Genomic DNA, 15,457 nt, shown 5'->3' on the forward strand with positions numbered 1-15,457 from the left:
CAGGGAGTTGGGGGTTCACATGCTGCTCTGTGATTCCGGTGCCCAGTGACATTTTCTAACTTTCTGACCAAATGAAGGAAGTCAGAGTATGTGTTTCTTACATGTATCAATAATCTACTTTGCCCACAGCAAGGCCTGTATGGGCAAGAATGGTGTGAGGAATGAGAAAGGGGATATTATTCTGAAATAAAATTAGACATAGAAAATCAGCTCTGATTTCTAAAACCTTTGAAATTACCAAGAAAGAAAAATTTTAGCACAATCACAAATATCCCTATTAGCTTTTTCTCAAAGGCAGACTTGTTTATGCTTTTTTCCTTTAGGTAATAGTATTCCACTTATTTAAGTTTAAAATGAAACTCAGTGTTATTTAAAAATGTGGGAGTATGACATGACGAGAAGAATTTTCTCATTATGTGCTCAGTTCTTTAGTGATGTCATGGTCCTGATGCGTTTCACCCTGATGGCTAAGTGGGTCTTACCTGCCAACAGTTTTAGAGGAAACCGTGGAACACATTGACAATGACTGACATGCTGGTAGACTGTCAATGCTAATTGTATAGTGATATCACCATCCTAGGTATGATATGAAGGGATGGACTTGGAAGTTCAGCAGGCTGCTGTCAGTGTGACATCACCTAGCTTTCTTTTGATCTTGAAGAACATTTATTATTTAAGGAAATTCAGTGATCTAGATGTACCACTTGTGGTTGGATACCCCATGGTGAATTGTGTCTGAATTTTGATTAGTTGATCTCTTTCTTCTGTGAAAAGAAGTTCCTGTAATGATGGCTAGGATCTACATTTATTTATGGGTATAAAGGTAAGTACTTAGAATGGCATTCAGTGTTAACTAGGTTCAGGATATTGGTGATAGTAGGTTCTTCTCTTGAGTCTCTGCCTTTTTTAGCCATGAGCTCCTGACTTGGTTTACAGTATCAAGCATGATTTCTTTTCTGTTAAACAGGCCTTAAATCTGATTCTATAGGTTCAGGTAACCCCCACCCACAAAAGAATAAAAGACCACTATTCCATCATTGTGAAATACCTTGCTGGCTCAGTCATTTTTGTGGTCCATAGGTTTTATAGCTGGACAGGGTGACCAATCATCCTCCCCTTGGCAACTTGGTACATCTACAACACAACTCCTGAACCCAAAGCTCAGGGAACTTTGTGGCAGAGGAGAAAGAATGATTGTAAGAGCCAGAGGACAAGGAAGTCTTCTGTGACACCATGCCTTCTAATTATGTTGGGGGAAGCCACACACACATCTCAACAGCATGGCTGCCTATAGAAGACTGGAGCAGTCACAACATCCTTTATGTTATCATCCTGGCATAAATGGGGGAAATGTCCAGGGTCTCATCCCTAGATAAAGAGCTACAATCTATTAATGACATGCAAATAGAGGGAGAATATGTTTTCCTCAAAGATGAGCCACCTGATTGATTCTCCAATACCAAGTGTCCCTAGAAAAATGTATATTCAGACAACACTAAAGGAACCCAGAATTTTATATTTATATATTGTCTTAGTTAGCATTTTATTGCTGTGAACAGACACTATGACCAAGGCAACTCTTAAAAGGACAACATTTAATTGGGGCTGGCTTAGAGGAACAGAGGTTCTGTGTATTATCATCAAGGTGGAGCATGGCAGCATGCAGGTAGGCATGGTGCAAGAGGAGCTGAGAGTTCTACATCTTCATCTGAAGGCTGCTAGCAGAATACTAGCTTCTAAGCAGCTAGGATAAGGGTCTTAAAGCCCACACCCACAGTGACACACCTACTCCAACAAGGCCACATCTTCTAATTGTGCCACTCCCTGGACCAAGCATATACAAACCATCACATATATTTACTCTTCTATATGTATATGTTGTATGCATATACATAAATGAACAATGGTTAAAAGTGAGAAGCCCATGATTTTGGGAGTTTGTAGGGAGCATGAGAGAGGTAGAAGGGAGAAGAGGAAGGGGGAAAATGATATTGTTATATTTTAACTTAATTAAGGCATAAATTAAAAATGTGTATAAATGAAAAGCTTGAAGAGAAGAACCCTTGCAAGCAATGGTAGAGAGATTAAAGACTGCTGACTAGGATAGGCACAGCATCAGGATTTAGGAAAAATTCTCTGACCAAACAAGAGCAAATGTGAGGTGTTTTGTTGGGAAGGCTCAATGCTGTCTGGATGGGTTACTGTGAGGAGAAACGATGTGGACGCTTGAATTCCACGCACCATGAGCCCAAAATGAAACTGTATGTTTTTAAGCAGAGAAGAGACAGAAATGATTGGTTGTGGAAAGGTTAATAACGCTTAAGTTGGCTCAAGGAAAAGCTGAAGGATGAGATTAGAATCTAGTATGTCAGCTTCAACATGTCCTTCAGCACAGTTGGGCAAATATATATATATATTTTTTTTCAATAATTTCATGGGAAAACCCCACTAGCAGCAATTACGCACCCTTCTTCATGACATGATTCTCAGCTCTAACCCTTGACTTCTCACCTTATCTTTTTACATGGAGAATATAATAATCTGTAATTATTACTCATTTTTACTGCTTTTAGTGCAATGTATTTTTTTCCCTTTGTAGACAGAAGAGAAAACTCTTTTTACCATGTTCTTTCTCCTTTTTTCTCTCATTCCCTTTCAGTATCAAAATGTGTTTGGGGGAGTGGTCAGTGAGATGACTTTGTAGGTAAAGACATTTGTCACTAAGCCTTCCCATCTGAGTTCAATCCTTAGATTCCCTCCCACATGGAGGAAGGAAAGAACTGATTTCCTCTGTCCTTTATCTATACATCATGAAGTGGCTGTGCCCCTCCCTCTCCTCCATACCCACAAAAAATAAACATACTGTATTAGTTAGGATTTTACTGCTGTGAACAGACACTATGACCAAGGCAAGTCTTATAAAAAAACAAAAAACAACATTTAATTGGGGCTGGCTTACAGGTTCAGAGGTTCAGTCCATTATCATCAAGGTGGGAGCATGGCAGTATCCAGGCAGGCATGGCGCAGGAGGAGCTGAGAGTTCTATGTCTTCATCCAAAGGCTGCTAGTGGAAGACTGACTTCCAGGCAACTAGGGTGAGGATCTTATACCCACACCCACAGTGACACACCCATTCCAACCAGGTCACACCTATTCCAACAAGGCCACACCTTCAGATGGTGCCACTCCCTGGTCCAAGGATATACAAACCATCACACATACAAACTCTTTTTTTTTTTGGTTTTTCGAGACAGGGTTTCTCTGTATAGCCCTGGCTGTCCTGGAACTCACTTTGTAGACCAGGCTGGCCTCGAACTCAGAAATCCGCCTGCCTCTGCCTCCCAAGTGCTGGGATTAAAGGCGTGCGCCACCACGCCTGGCCCGTACAAACTCTTAACATGTATTTTTTTGCACTGACTTTGTCTCCTGCCACTTTCCTGAGCTGGTGCCTTGGTCCTCACAGATTTGCAGTGACATCTTTAGGATGTCAACTTGGATGCTGGTGTCCTTTGCAAATAGCAATGGTGTTCTCTTTCCTGACTCAGATGGCCTTTCTTTGGTTATCTTGTCTAACAGCCCTAGTTAAGACTGACAATGCTGTATGGAGTAGCAGTGGTGGAAATGGACCTCTAGATCTTCAGTGGGCTCAGCCATTTCTCATCTGCTGGGAGCTCAGTGGCTTCTTCATGCATAGTTTTTCTATTACATTGAGATATAGACCTCCAAACCCTAATTTCTTGAGATTTTTCATTACAAAGTCTTGGTGTGGGATTTTATCTTATTTTTAATTTAGTTTTATTTTTTTCTTATTCACTTTACATCATACCCACTGCTCCCTTCCTGGTCACTTCCTCCCACCATCCTTCCCCCATCCATCCTCCCCTTCTCTTCTGAGCAGGTGTGGGTCCCTTTGGGTATCCCCTCGCTCTGGCACTTCAAGTCTCTGCAAGACTAGGCACTTCCTTTCCCACTGAGGCCAGAGTAGGAGCTCAGCTAGAAGATCATATCCCACATACAGGCAACAGTTTTGGGGATAGCCCCAGCTCCAGTTGTTCAGGACCCATATGAAGGCCAAGCTGAACCTCTGCTACTTATGTGAGGGAAGCTTAGGTCCAGCCCGTGTATGTTTTTTGGTTGGTGATTCAGTCTCTGAGAGCCCCAAGGGTCCAGGTTAGTTGACTCTGGTCTTACTGAGATATGAATCTTAATGCTCATTTATTAAGCATAATTTGCACATGCTTAAAATTATAATAAGCTTCTCTTACTTTTCAAATGTGTACTTGAAGTGTATCAACAAGGCAAAACTTTACAAATGTATTTTAATATGTTCTTTTTAATTTAAGTTTTTTTTCCTTCAGTATGTTTTGATCATATTCCTTTTCTTCCCTCAACCCCTACCCATTTTTCCCCCACCCAACTTCATTTCTCACAACAACAACAACAATAACAACAACAAAACAACCAAAAAATCAAAACAAACAAAGGAAAAAAGAACCAAAAGAAACAAACAGGACACAAGAAACACGGAGTCTGCTTTGTGTTGGCCAACTACCCCTGGGCATAGGTCCTGCCCTGGGCATAGGTCCTGCCCTGGAATGTGGTTGATTTGGACAGCACGTATTCTCCCTTTCCCAGCAGATATTAACTGCAGATAGGAATCAATGAGACTTTGTGTTCGTCATCCCTTCTCACTGCTGGGATTTTGTCTGGTTTGTTCTTGTGCAGGTCTTGTGCATGCTGCCTTAGGCTTAGTTCATATACATATCAGCTTCATCGTGTTTGGAAGATGCTGTCATTGTACTGCCTACTTTATGGAAGCTTATAGTTGGAAGAGGGAACTTCAACTGAGAAAATACCCCCACTAGGTTGGCCTCAGGGCAAGCCTATGATGCAAACTCTCTTGATTGATGAGTGAGGTTGGTGGGCCCATGTTGGAACACGGTCCAGGATGAAGTCATCTGAGAACTCTGAATGTTTGTGAGCATTCTCCAAGAAAACAAGTCTTGTGATCTCAGTTTCTTCAGATTTGTAGCTGGGTTAATGACTATCTTCTTTCTCTGGTAGCACACAGAGAACCTTCTAATGCTATGAGTACTAGTCAGTGTGGGTGAAGGCTCTACTTGGGCACCAGTTTGATTCCTCTGTGTTTAATGAGATATGTAAGTGTTGCCTTCAGCAATGGGGCCTTACTGTCAGTTTGTGGAAAGCAACCAAAAGTTTTGACAGTGACTCAACTAGATGTAAGTCATTCCTGGCACTGGAGGTTTCATTTGATGGAGAAAGATGTTTAGTTGGAGCCCAGTCTCCCTCATTTGGTGACTACATCTACATTTCTTTCATATATGTATTTATTTTAGGAAGATTCTACAATAGGTTTCCATGTGACCTTTCAAATAGCCATTAGTATTACCAAGATGCATTTTTATGTCCAGCTGAGATATGTTTGTGAATAAAAGTTTATATACATAGGCACACACATATTTACTTGTTTAACTCCCTATTTATACTTATGTAATTTGTCCACACTAAAGGAATGTATAATTAGTATTCATAAGGCTATTATCAAAATAAAGAGTAAGTTCCCAAGAACCAATTTAAGAGAAAATACTCATTTCCATTAACATGCTACTATCAGAGATTGTTCCCAGCTCACAAAGATCTGTCAGTGGGCTCATCAACCCTCCCTCCAAACCTACATGTGAATAAGTTAATTTTTAAACAAGTGAGTGATTATGTCACTTTTGGCTGGAGAGTTTTCTCAATTTCTCTCAGACCCTGAATCACTTTCTACTACCATTTCCTATGTCCCAACATCAGTGTCCTACTAAGGAGCCAACTCTCTGCAAAGGAAGAAGGAAACGCAGCAGGGCTATTGTGGGATGCAAAGGCAATTTGCTTATTTAACCGTTGCTAAGTGCTGGAGGAAGAGCCTCGCCAAAACAGTGTGTGTTTTTGCATAGCAACTGAACAATTAGAACATGGGCCTGCCTTCACAGTTTGAAAAGTGGGGAAGAAAGAAAACAGAATAGCCAGAAAATGGGAAGCTGAAATTGACTATTGTCCTTAGGACACTAGTCAGGATACAATAGCTACTGCAAAACATTACTCATTTAATTGGTTTTCTTTAAAAAAAAAGACACTATTGTGATATAATATTTCTGCCCCCTTCAACACCTTGCTATCTAGTGATATGGAATGTACCAGTAAAAGAGAAATTATAGAAAAAAGAAATCCTTCCATGACTAGCTGCTGGTTCCAGGTGCTGGCCTTTAAGCCCAACCTCCTTTCCTTTCTTCCAGTTGTTCTTCAGGAGCCTCTCACTTTGTTTTTTGAGACAAAGTCCCTCATTGGAGATTAGTGCACATTGGTTGGGCTGGAATGCTGTCCAATGAGCCTCAGGGCCCTGTTTCTGCCATCTCCATCCTGGGCTTTTAACTGCACACATCCACACTCAGCTTTCTATGCCGGGGATCGAACTGTTTCATACTTGCATGGAAAGTATTTACTGACTGAGCTATGTCTCTGATTTTTAATTTTTTTCCATTATGCTTTCCCTGAGTCCATTAATTTTTTTAATTTTTTTCATTAACATTGACATCTAGAGATTCTATATCATGAATCCTTGCAAAAGACAATGGAGAATCACTGGTGGGATGCACACTTATAAACAATAGCATTAGCAAGCATTTATGTCTTTATTTATTATTCCTATATCCTGTTGGATAACCCAAACATTAATTTCTTCCTTAAGGAATTACAGTAAATTCTTAACAATAAGTCATACGGGCAACGCATACATTTTCTAAGCTCTGTCCACATAGATGCTCTGAATTGTGGGGTGTGGCTTGAGTTGTGTGACCTCCTCTGAGGTACAGACTCTCACAGCTGTGTCTCCTGAAGCAAATAGGCATGCTCACATTTCTCTCTTCTCCTTTTATTTTAACTGTGCAGAGATACTTTATGTATTATTTGCACCTTTTATCACAACCATTTTTTATTTTATCTTTACATTCACTTACAAAAATTAAACTTAAGTTTAATCTTATCACTTCCTCCTTCCCTTTCTTCTTCCAACCCTGCCCATGTTCCTCTTACCCCTCTAAAATTTATGGCCTCTTATTCCTTGATTATTATTGTTGTATACATACATACATACATACATACATACACACATAGACACATGGAACATAAAGGCATATAATTACAACCTACTGAATCTGTTTGCTGTCAATTCTGTATCAGAATCATTTTATTCATATTTTGTTCATACATGGAACAGTGCACTTCATTATAACATTTCACACATACTGTGCTTAGCTCATAGTCTCTTCAGTTTAAACAGTGTAAGCATCCATCAAAACTAAATATTGTGGAAATAAAAACTAGTACTTGGAGGAAGAAGGCGACATTCTGAGTCTCCTGGAGGAGGGTGCGGCTTTCTGGAAGGAGTAGTTTCAGAAAGGGTTCTTGGGGTACTACGTGTTACCGACAACAGCCCCACTTCTCTGCTCGTTGACTTGAATTTTTGTGGCACCGTCTACTCTGGAACACACTGTCACCTTTGACATATTGTCTCAGTCTGTTTGTTTGTTTGCTATTATAAAAAAGTACCCGAGTCCAGCCAAGCTCCTTAGGAAGAGACTTACTCAGAGTATGGACCTTGTGGCTGTGAAGTTCAAAAGCATGGTGCGGGTGTGAGGACCGGTTAGGGTGAAGCCTTCTTGCATCATTTTGTGGCGGAGAGCATCACATGGTGAGCTGGGTGGTGAGTGCATTATCTCAGACCTCCATCTTCCCAGACCTCCATCTTCCCAGACCTCCATCTTCCCAGACCTCCATCTTCCCAGACCTCCATCTTCCCAGACCTCCATCTTCCCAGACCTCCATTTTCCCAGACCTCCATCTTCCCAGACCTCCATCTTCCCAGACCTCCATCTTCCCAGATCTCCACTTTCCCAGATCTCCATTTTCCCAGAAAGCAACATGTCTTCCTGGGACTCCTACCCTCAGAGCTTTGTCTGATACTAATCATTTCCCAAAGGTACCGTCTCCAAGTTCTGTAAATTATTTATCGTATGACTTCAGGGATTAAACTTTGAACACATGAGTTGTGAGGGAAGAACCCAAACCACCTGACTAGGAATCCAGATACCCTGTACCATTGGTTCTTTTAAAAAAAAAATCTTTACAAAATTGTTTGGGAATTCCATACATACATGTGATGTATTTTGGTTCAATTCTATGCCCTCCCCTATTTCTCCCCTATTCCTGCACCACCCTTTCCTACCAATTTCACGTTCTCAGTTTAAACCTACCAAGTACACTTAATGCTGTCATTACGTTCATGGGTGTAGGACCATCAACTGGAGCATGGCAGCCTCTTGAGAGTGCAGGTTATATTGGGGCTGTGGTTTATCTCTGAAGAAATCGGACTCACCGCCTCCTAGCAACCATCAATTGCCAATAGCTCCATGATAAAGGTGGGACTTCATGAGCCCCTCCCCACTCTATGCTGGGATTGGGGTTTGATCTTGTGTAGGTCTTGTGCATGCAGTTGCAGCCACAGTGAGCTCATGTCTGCAGTGCTCATGGGAGCTCCATAGAGACACATTGATATTTTATCTCTCATGGGAGTCAGAGTTGTTAGCAAAGCATCATCCTAGGCCACTGTAGAAACTCCCTGATTTTTTTTCAGCCTTAGGCTTGGGGTTCTGTGACGTCCCTGGGTATATCTCTTCCTTCTTTATAGAACTTCACTGGTACCTCCTTATCTTTAAAACAAAGCAACGTATATACAAAAGATACCTTAAATTAATTTAAAAAATGAAATTTTATTTCACCTATTTAGACCTTAAAAATCTCTATGTATTCCAGAATCTTAGAGGCAAGAAATTAAGGACAAGGTTATCTTGAAATGAGTGGAGACATGAGAGAAATATAATTAATTTACTTGACAACAAAATGATGGCCATTCCAACATTAATATTCTAATTATTATGGGTCCTAGTCAGGGTTACTATTGCTGTGATAAAGCACCACGACCAAAAGCAAGTTGGGTAGAAAAAGGTTTATTTGGTTTACACTTCCACATCACTGCTCATCACAGAAGAACTGGCAGGAGCTCAGGCAGGGCTGGAGGTAGGAGCTGCTGCAGAGGCTATGGTGGAGTGTCGCTTACAGGCTTGCTCCCCATACATGCTCAGCCTGCTATCTTATAGACCCCAACCATCAGCCTAGGGATGGTATCACCCACAGTGGACTGGATTCCTCCCCATCAACCACTAATTAAGAAAATGCCCTCCATGTTTGCCTATAACCCCATCTTATTGAGGCATTTTCTCAATCGACGCTCCTCCATTTCTGATAAGTGTAACCTGGGTCAAGTTGACATAAAATTAGCCAGCACACTATCTAAGCATGTAATGGGGTTAATTTTTTTTTTTTTACTGCACATTAAAGGTGTAAGACTAATTCTATAATTTCTTTTAAAGATATTGGGTTTCAATATTTTCATTTCCATAATATAAAAAAACCAGGGATCTGAAGTGATACTGATATAAGGGAAGTTATCCCTTAGTGCATGACACATAGTTCCATTTAAGCTGTGAGGGAATTTGGGCATTTAAAACTCAGATAAATAAATGTACTCCTGACATAGATGGCATAAGGTTGAACTGACAAAGTTTAGCTGATATGGATTGTGAAATCTGTGAACCATTGACTCAGGGAAGAGGAGATAAACTCTTATAATCCTCCTGATACCAAGTGAAATACTTGATAAATACTAAATGTGACAGCCAAGCACAGGAAAGCCTTAGAATTCCAGACTGTATTTGAATGTTTGGTTTTATGATTTGAAATATTCATGCCCTTGTGTCCTGTTTTCTGTTTCTTTTATTAATTCAAACCCTGTTAACACATAGATCTGTGAGGTTTTCAATGTCAGGTAGGTCCTGTACATTTTTTTAAATGTTCTCCCCCACCCCCCTCAAGAGTAGCAGGGAAAGAATGTTCACTTAATATCAGGTTCTTGTTATGAATTTCTTGGTTATCTTGGTCTTGTCAGAAGCCTCAAAAGTTAATAAAGGTTCTTGCCGCCAAGCCTGACAACTTGAGTTTGATCACCGGAACCCACATGCTGGAAGGAAAGAACTGCTGTGGGTTTTTCTCTGGCCTCCACATGTGCACCATAACAGGTGTACAAAATAAATAAATAAATGTAAAAAGAAGTGTAAGAAAATACATGATTTATTTTTGTGATATTTTAATATTACATGAAATTTTAATTAAAAATTTATTAGTTTGAAATTGCATATAACATCCCTCCTCTCCTTCCTCAGCTCCCTTCTTCCCTATTATTTTTGGGCAAATTATGGAAGGAGGAGAGCCTGTATTAGGAAGTCTCTGCTGCGGACTGATGCTATACTTCAGTTGGTTTGCTTTGCCAGTTTCATCTGGCCGTTCACGGCTATACCATGAACAAGTCATCTCCCATGACTGACGAGGACACCAGATTAGATCACAGTGTATTCAGGATGTTACAAAATATCTTTGACTGGTTTTTTCCTTTCTAAATAATAAAAATGTATTTCTGTTCTAGATGCTCGAGGTGTCTAGATCAAGATGCCAGCAGGCTTGGTGCCAGGTAAGGACATGCTCCGTGCTCCTAAGTGACCCTTTATTGTTGTGTCTGGTGTGATGGAAGGAGGAGGGCTTCCACCTTCTCTTTGTGATAAGCATCTAATCTCATGCAGGGAGGTAAAGATCTCCTCATCTAAGCACATCTCAGAGGTTTACTTGCTAATGTCACTGCCTGGAAGGTTAAGTTTAGGTAGGAAATTTGATAAGACTCATCAAGAATATTGTGACAAGCTGGGCGTTGTGGCACACGCCTTTAATCCCAGCACTTGAGAGGCAGAGGCAGGTGGATTTCTGAGTTCGAGGCCAGCCTGGTCTACAGAGTGAGTTCCAGGACAGCCAGGACTACACAGAAAAACCCTGTCTGAAAAAAACCATTATATATACATTGTGACAGCCCCATGCACACCACAGCAAGGGCGTGTAAGAATCAGAACACTTGAGTTTTCAGTACTGAGAACCTCTGGTCTCTCTTCTCTACAAGAGAAAATGGAAGTACTCACTTTGAAGTTACCTGGGTTAAACTTTGACTTATGCTTTCTTTAAATGTGTCTCTACTAAATGCTTCCTTTCTTGGCATTTCACTTTGAAGAGCATGCTAGTATTTAAACTTAAATTAAAGAACTCGATTGCACAAGGACTGTACACCCTTGCTTAAAATTTATTAGAATCTTCTCTTATAGGAACGAGGCAGATAGCTTCAAGGTTGAGTGTCTTCAGTATCATCTTGAGTAAAACCAGTAATCTTGAACTTGGGCTGCTTTTATTCAGCCATTCCCATTCGCAGTGGTGCAAGGAGAGGCATGCCTAAAAAGCAGAGAACTCTGGCACAAAGCAGGGAAGCAGCTTCCGAGTTAGCAGTGTATTCTGTAAAAATCAAGATGAGTACTGAGATGGCTATAACATACTCGCCTAACAAAGTTGCTAGTGGGATTTCTTATGTGGCTCAGGGGCAGAAAGCAACCCCAGTGAATCTTAAATATTTCATTTTAATAACCTAACCCAAACTTAAACTGCTAATGAGTTTTCTTTAAAAAATAATGATACTCTTATATTTTTGGTTGTAAGCCTAGCCTTTAATGGCTGAGCCAGGAAGCCATGAAGCTGAGGAGAAGGGTGATGCTGTAGGAGGACGAGCAGTCTTAATTAACCTGGACCCCTGAGATCTTTCAAACACTGGCCCACCAAACAGACAGCATACACCAGCTGATCTGAGACCCCCAACACACATACAGTAGAGGACTTCCAGGACTGTGTTCATCAGAGATGAAGCACCTAACCCTCAAGAGACTGGAGGCCCCAGGGAGTTTAGAGGGCAGGTGGGGTGGGGGTGGGGCATCCACATGGAGATAGGGTGGGGGTGGGGAGGAGGTGTGGGATGTGGAGCAGTCAGAGGGTCGATGCGTAGGGGCAAGGAATGGAGTGTAAAAAATGAATTGTAGGCCCTGTGATCCATTCCATAGCTGATTGTGAGCATCCACTTCTGTGTTTGCTAGGCCCTGGCATAGTCTCACAAGAGACAGCTATATCTGGGTCCTTTCAGCAAAATGGTGTCAGCGTTTGGAAGCTGATCATGGGATGGATCTCTGGATATGGCAATCACTAGATGGTCCATCCTTTTATCACACTTCCAAATTTTGTCTCTGTAACTCCTTCCATGGGTGTTTTGTTCCCTATTCTAAGAAGGGGCAAAGTGTCCACACTTTGGTCTTTGTTCTCTTGAGTTTAATGTGTTTAGCAAATTGTATCTTATATCTTGGGTATCCTAAGTTTCTGGGCTAATATCCACTTATCAGTGAGTACATATTGTGAGAGTTCCTTTGTGATTGGGTTACCTCACTCAGGATGATGCCCTCCAGGTCCATCCATTTGCCTAGGAATTTCATAAATTGATTCTTTTTAATAGCTGTCAGCTATGGAATGGATCACAGGGCCCCCAATGGAGGAGCTAGAGAAAGCACCCAAGGAACTAAAGGGAACTGCAACCCTATAGGTGGAACAACAATATGAACTAACCAGTACCCCGGAGCTCTTGTCTCTAGCTGCATATGTATCAAAAGATGGCCTAATAGGCCATCACTTGAAAGAGAGGCCCATTGGACTTGCAAACTTTATATGCCCCAATACAGGGGAACGCCAGGGCCAAAAAGGGGGAGTGGGTGGGTAGGGGAGTGGGGGGTGGGTATGGAGGACTTTTGGTATAGCATTGGAAATGTAAATGAGCTAAATACCTAATAAAAATGGAAAAAAAGAAAAAATGAATTGTAAATAAAATTAAATAAAAAAAAAAGAATACCACATAAGCCACGTCAGAGAAAAAAAAGTAGATAAAGTGAATTAAAAAATAACGATACTGTGTAAACACAGAATTTAATATAAGAAAAAAAACAAGCAAATTTAATTCATTCTTTTTATTTTATTTTAAGGACAAGGTTCTTTGTAGTGCTGGCTGTCCTAGAACTCACCATGTAGGTTAGATTAGCTTTGACCTCAAAGAGATCCACCTGCCTCTTCCTCCTGAAAGCTGGGATTAAAGGTCTGTGCCACTGTTCCTGATACAAATATAATTCTTAGAAGAAAAACATAAAGCAAATAGTATATAGAGATCTTACTTTGAAATCCAGTTATTTAAGAAATACTATAAATTAAGTTATCCAAGAAAAGACAAGTTGAAAGTGAGTTTATTTTGTATTTTACTGTTGCGAAAAACATTGGCAGTTATTGTTTCCAAATTTGACTTATTTTTACCTATCAAGCTTGGAAAACGAATAAGCCACACCACTTAAAAATACAGTGATGTCTCCTCTCTTTTGGTATCAGGTGTTGTGTTTCTATTTTTTTTTTTTAATTTTTTCAATTCTCTAATCGGATGTATAAACACAGCCTGTTTGAGTCAGCTGGGAAGTGTTACATAGAAACAGCACCATGTGCCATCATGGTTTATGTATTTTTAATCTCTGTAATTTAGTACTGCAATGAATATAGAGGAGTCATAGCTTTGGCGCAGAGAAGACTGCCTGATAGAAATAGTCACTAGGACTGCGCATGCATAAATTAGTCTCAACTTTGTGAGACTTAACTGATAGAAGTATAACCGCTGGGAGTTCAGAATACAAATCATCTAATTTGCTCTTAAAATATTTGCAAATATAGAAGATTGTCTAAATGGTTGTAAGCAACTTGTTTTATTTCAAAGGTAAGCTTGTGAGAAAAACTTAAAACACACACACACAAAACCCAAACACCATGGCTATGCAGTCCATGTGCCTTCTCTCTTTGGCCTTCATGGTGATGGGTATTGCTAAACATTTTCACCTTAGTGTGAAAAAAATGTATACAGTGCTTTCCTGTTTTTATTAATGAATATCTATCTGTCCATGAGAATGCCACAGAAAAGGTATATATGGTAAATTTTGCTTTATAAACAAAATGTGATATTAATCTTTTTTAGGGGGAACATTTTGCCTATTAGAAACTTGCAGCTGGGTTTGGAACCTGACTGATAGTTTTCTTCTTCTTCTTCTGTTTCAGAGACTTGACAGCTTAACATGTTGATTACATCTCACTAGACGTGCGGAAGGGATATCAATGTTTTCTAAGCAGTCCCAGTAAACGAAAATAAATAAACAAGTAAATAATAAACAAACAAAAAGTATTACCTGAAAAAGTGATACCATTCTGCTTAGAGCAATGGCTTTCAGAATAAGAAAAACGTTCCTCAGATATAGCTGTCTCTTGTGAGGCTATGCAGGGGCCTAGCAAACACAGAAGTGGATGCTCACAGTCAGCTATTGGATGGATCACAGGGCCCCAATGGAGGAGCTAGAGAAAGTACCCAAGGAGCTAAAGGGAACTACAACCCTATAGGTGGAACAACAATATGAACTAACCAGTACCCCGGAGCTCTTGTCTCTAGCTGCATATGTATCAAAAGATGGCCTAGTCGGCCATCACTGCAAAGAGAGGCCCATTGGACTTGCAAACTTTATATGCCCCAGTACAGGGGAACCCCAGGGCCAAAAAGGGGGAGTGGGTGGGTAGGGGGTTGGGGGGGTGGGTATGGGGGACTTTTGGGATAGCATTGAAAATGTAAACGAGGAAAATACCTAATAAAAAAATAAATTAAAAAAAAAAAAAAGAAAAAAGAAACACGTTCCTCCCGGAGGTGCTGTGGGAATCGTGAGAGTCAAGGGCCAAACAGACTCAGCTTAGGTATGAGGAGAAAGTCAGTCACAGAGCCTAAAGGAGAGCGGCCAGGGAGTCAGGGAGTCAGCAAATAGGGCATGCACATAAGGCAACCAGGGCTCACTGATTACCTGAAGGGAAATACTGCTTCTCTGCCACTGGGAGAGTGGGCCTCTCTGCTTGGCTTAAAATTCCCTCAAATGTGCCAGCCTTGCTTTTGAGATTGATTTAAGTGAGCAGTAGGACGTTTTCTCGACTCACTCATTAAATCCACATTTGTCAACGTTTGCTGTATCTCCGCATGCAGGATAGGGTTTAAGGGCAAGCAGGGGTTGAAATGAATGTAAGCATATTTGTTAAGACTTAGTTTAAGTCCTTATATCATTTTCTGAGATGTTACTAGAACGCTATTTAGATGGTGTCATATAATCCCATGGGAAGATACAATGTTGTTATGTTTTAAGTCCTATCATTATGATCATGGTCTGGGTCTATCATTTATCTATATATCTATCTCTCATCTGTCTGTTTATATGTCTATCTATCTATCTATCTATCTATCTATCTATCTATCTATCTATCTATCTATCTATCATCTATCTATCTATCTATGTATCTATCTCCTCTATCTATC

At 40.5% G+C, this 15,457-nt stretch overlaps 1 long non-coding RNA gene across 2 annotated transcripts; it reads left to right on the forward strand.

Moving 5' to 3' along the window:
- Positions 1-516: 516 nt before the first annotated feature.
- LOC110284450 (uncharacterized) lies at positions 517-14,301 on the forward strand. Of its 2 annotated transcripts, none has more exons than XR_002376941.2 (3): positions 517-580; positions 10,601-10,645; positions 14,170-14,301. It is a non-coding gene; the product is annotated as an uncharacterized LOC110284450 (long non-coding RNA). The 2 variants fall into 2 exon arrangements; XR_002376942.2 differs by lacking the exon at positions 517-580 and adding an exon at positions 715-823.
- Positions 14,302-15,457: the final 1,156 nt, after the last annotated feature.

The sequence above is a fragment of the Mus caroli genome, unplaced genomic scaffold (genome assembly GCF_978045245.1).
Source record: "Mus caroli unplaced genomic scaffold, Mus_caroli_1 scaffold_19, whole genome shotgun sequence".
Lineage (NCBI taxonomy): Eukaryota > Metazoa > Chordata > Mammalia > Rodentia > Muridae > Mus > Mus caroli.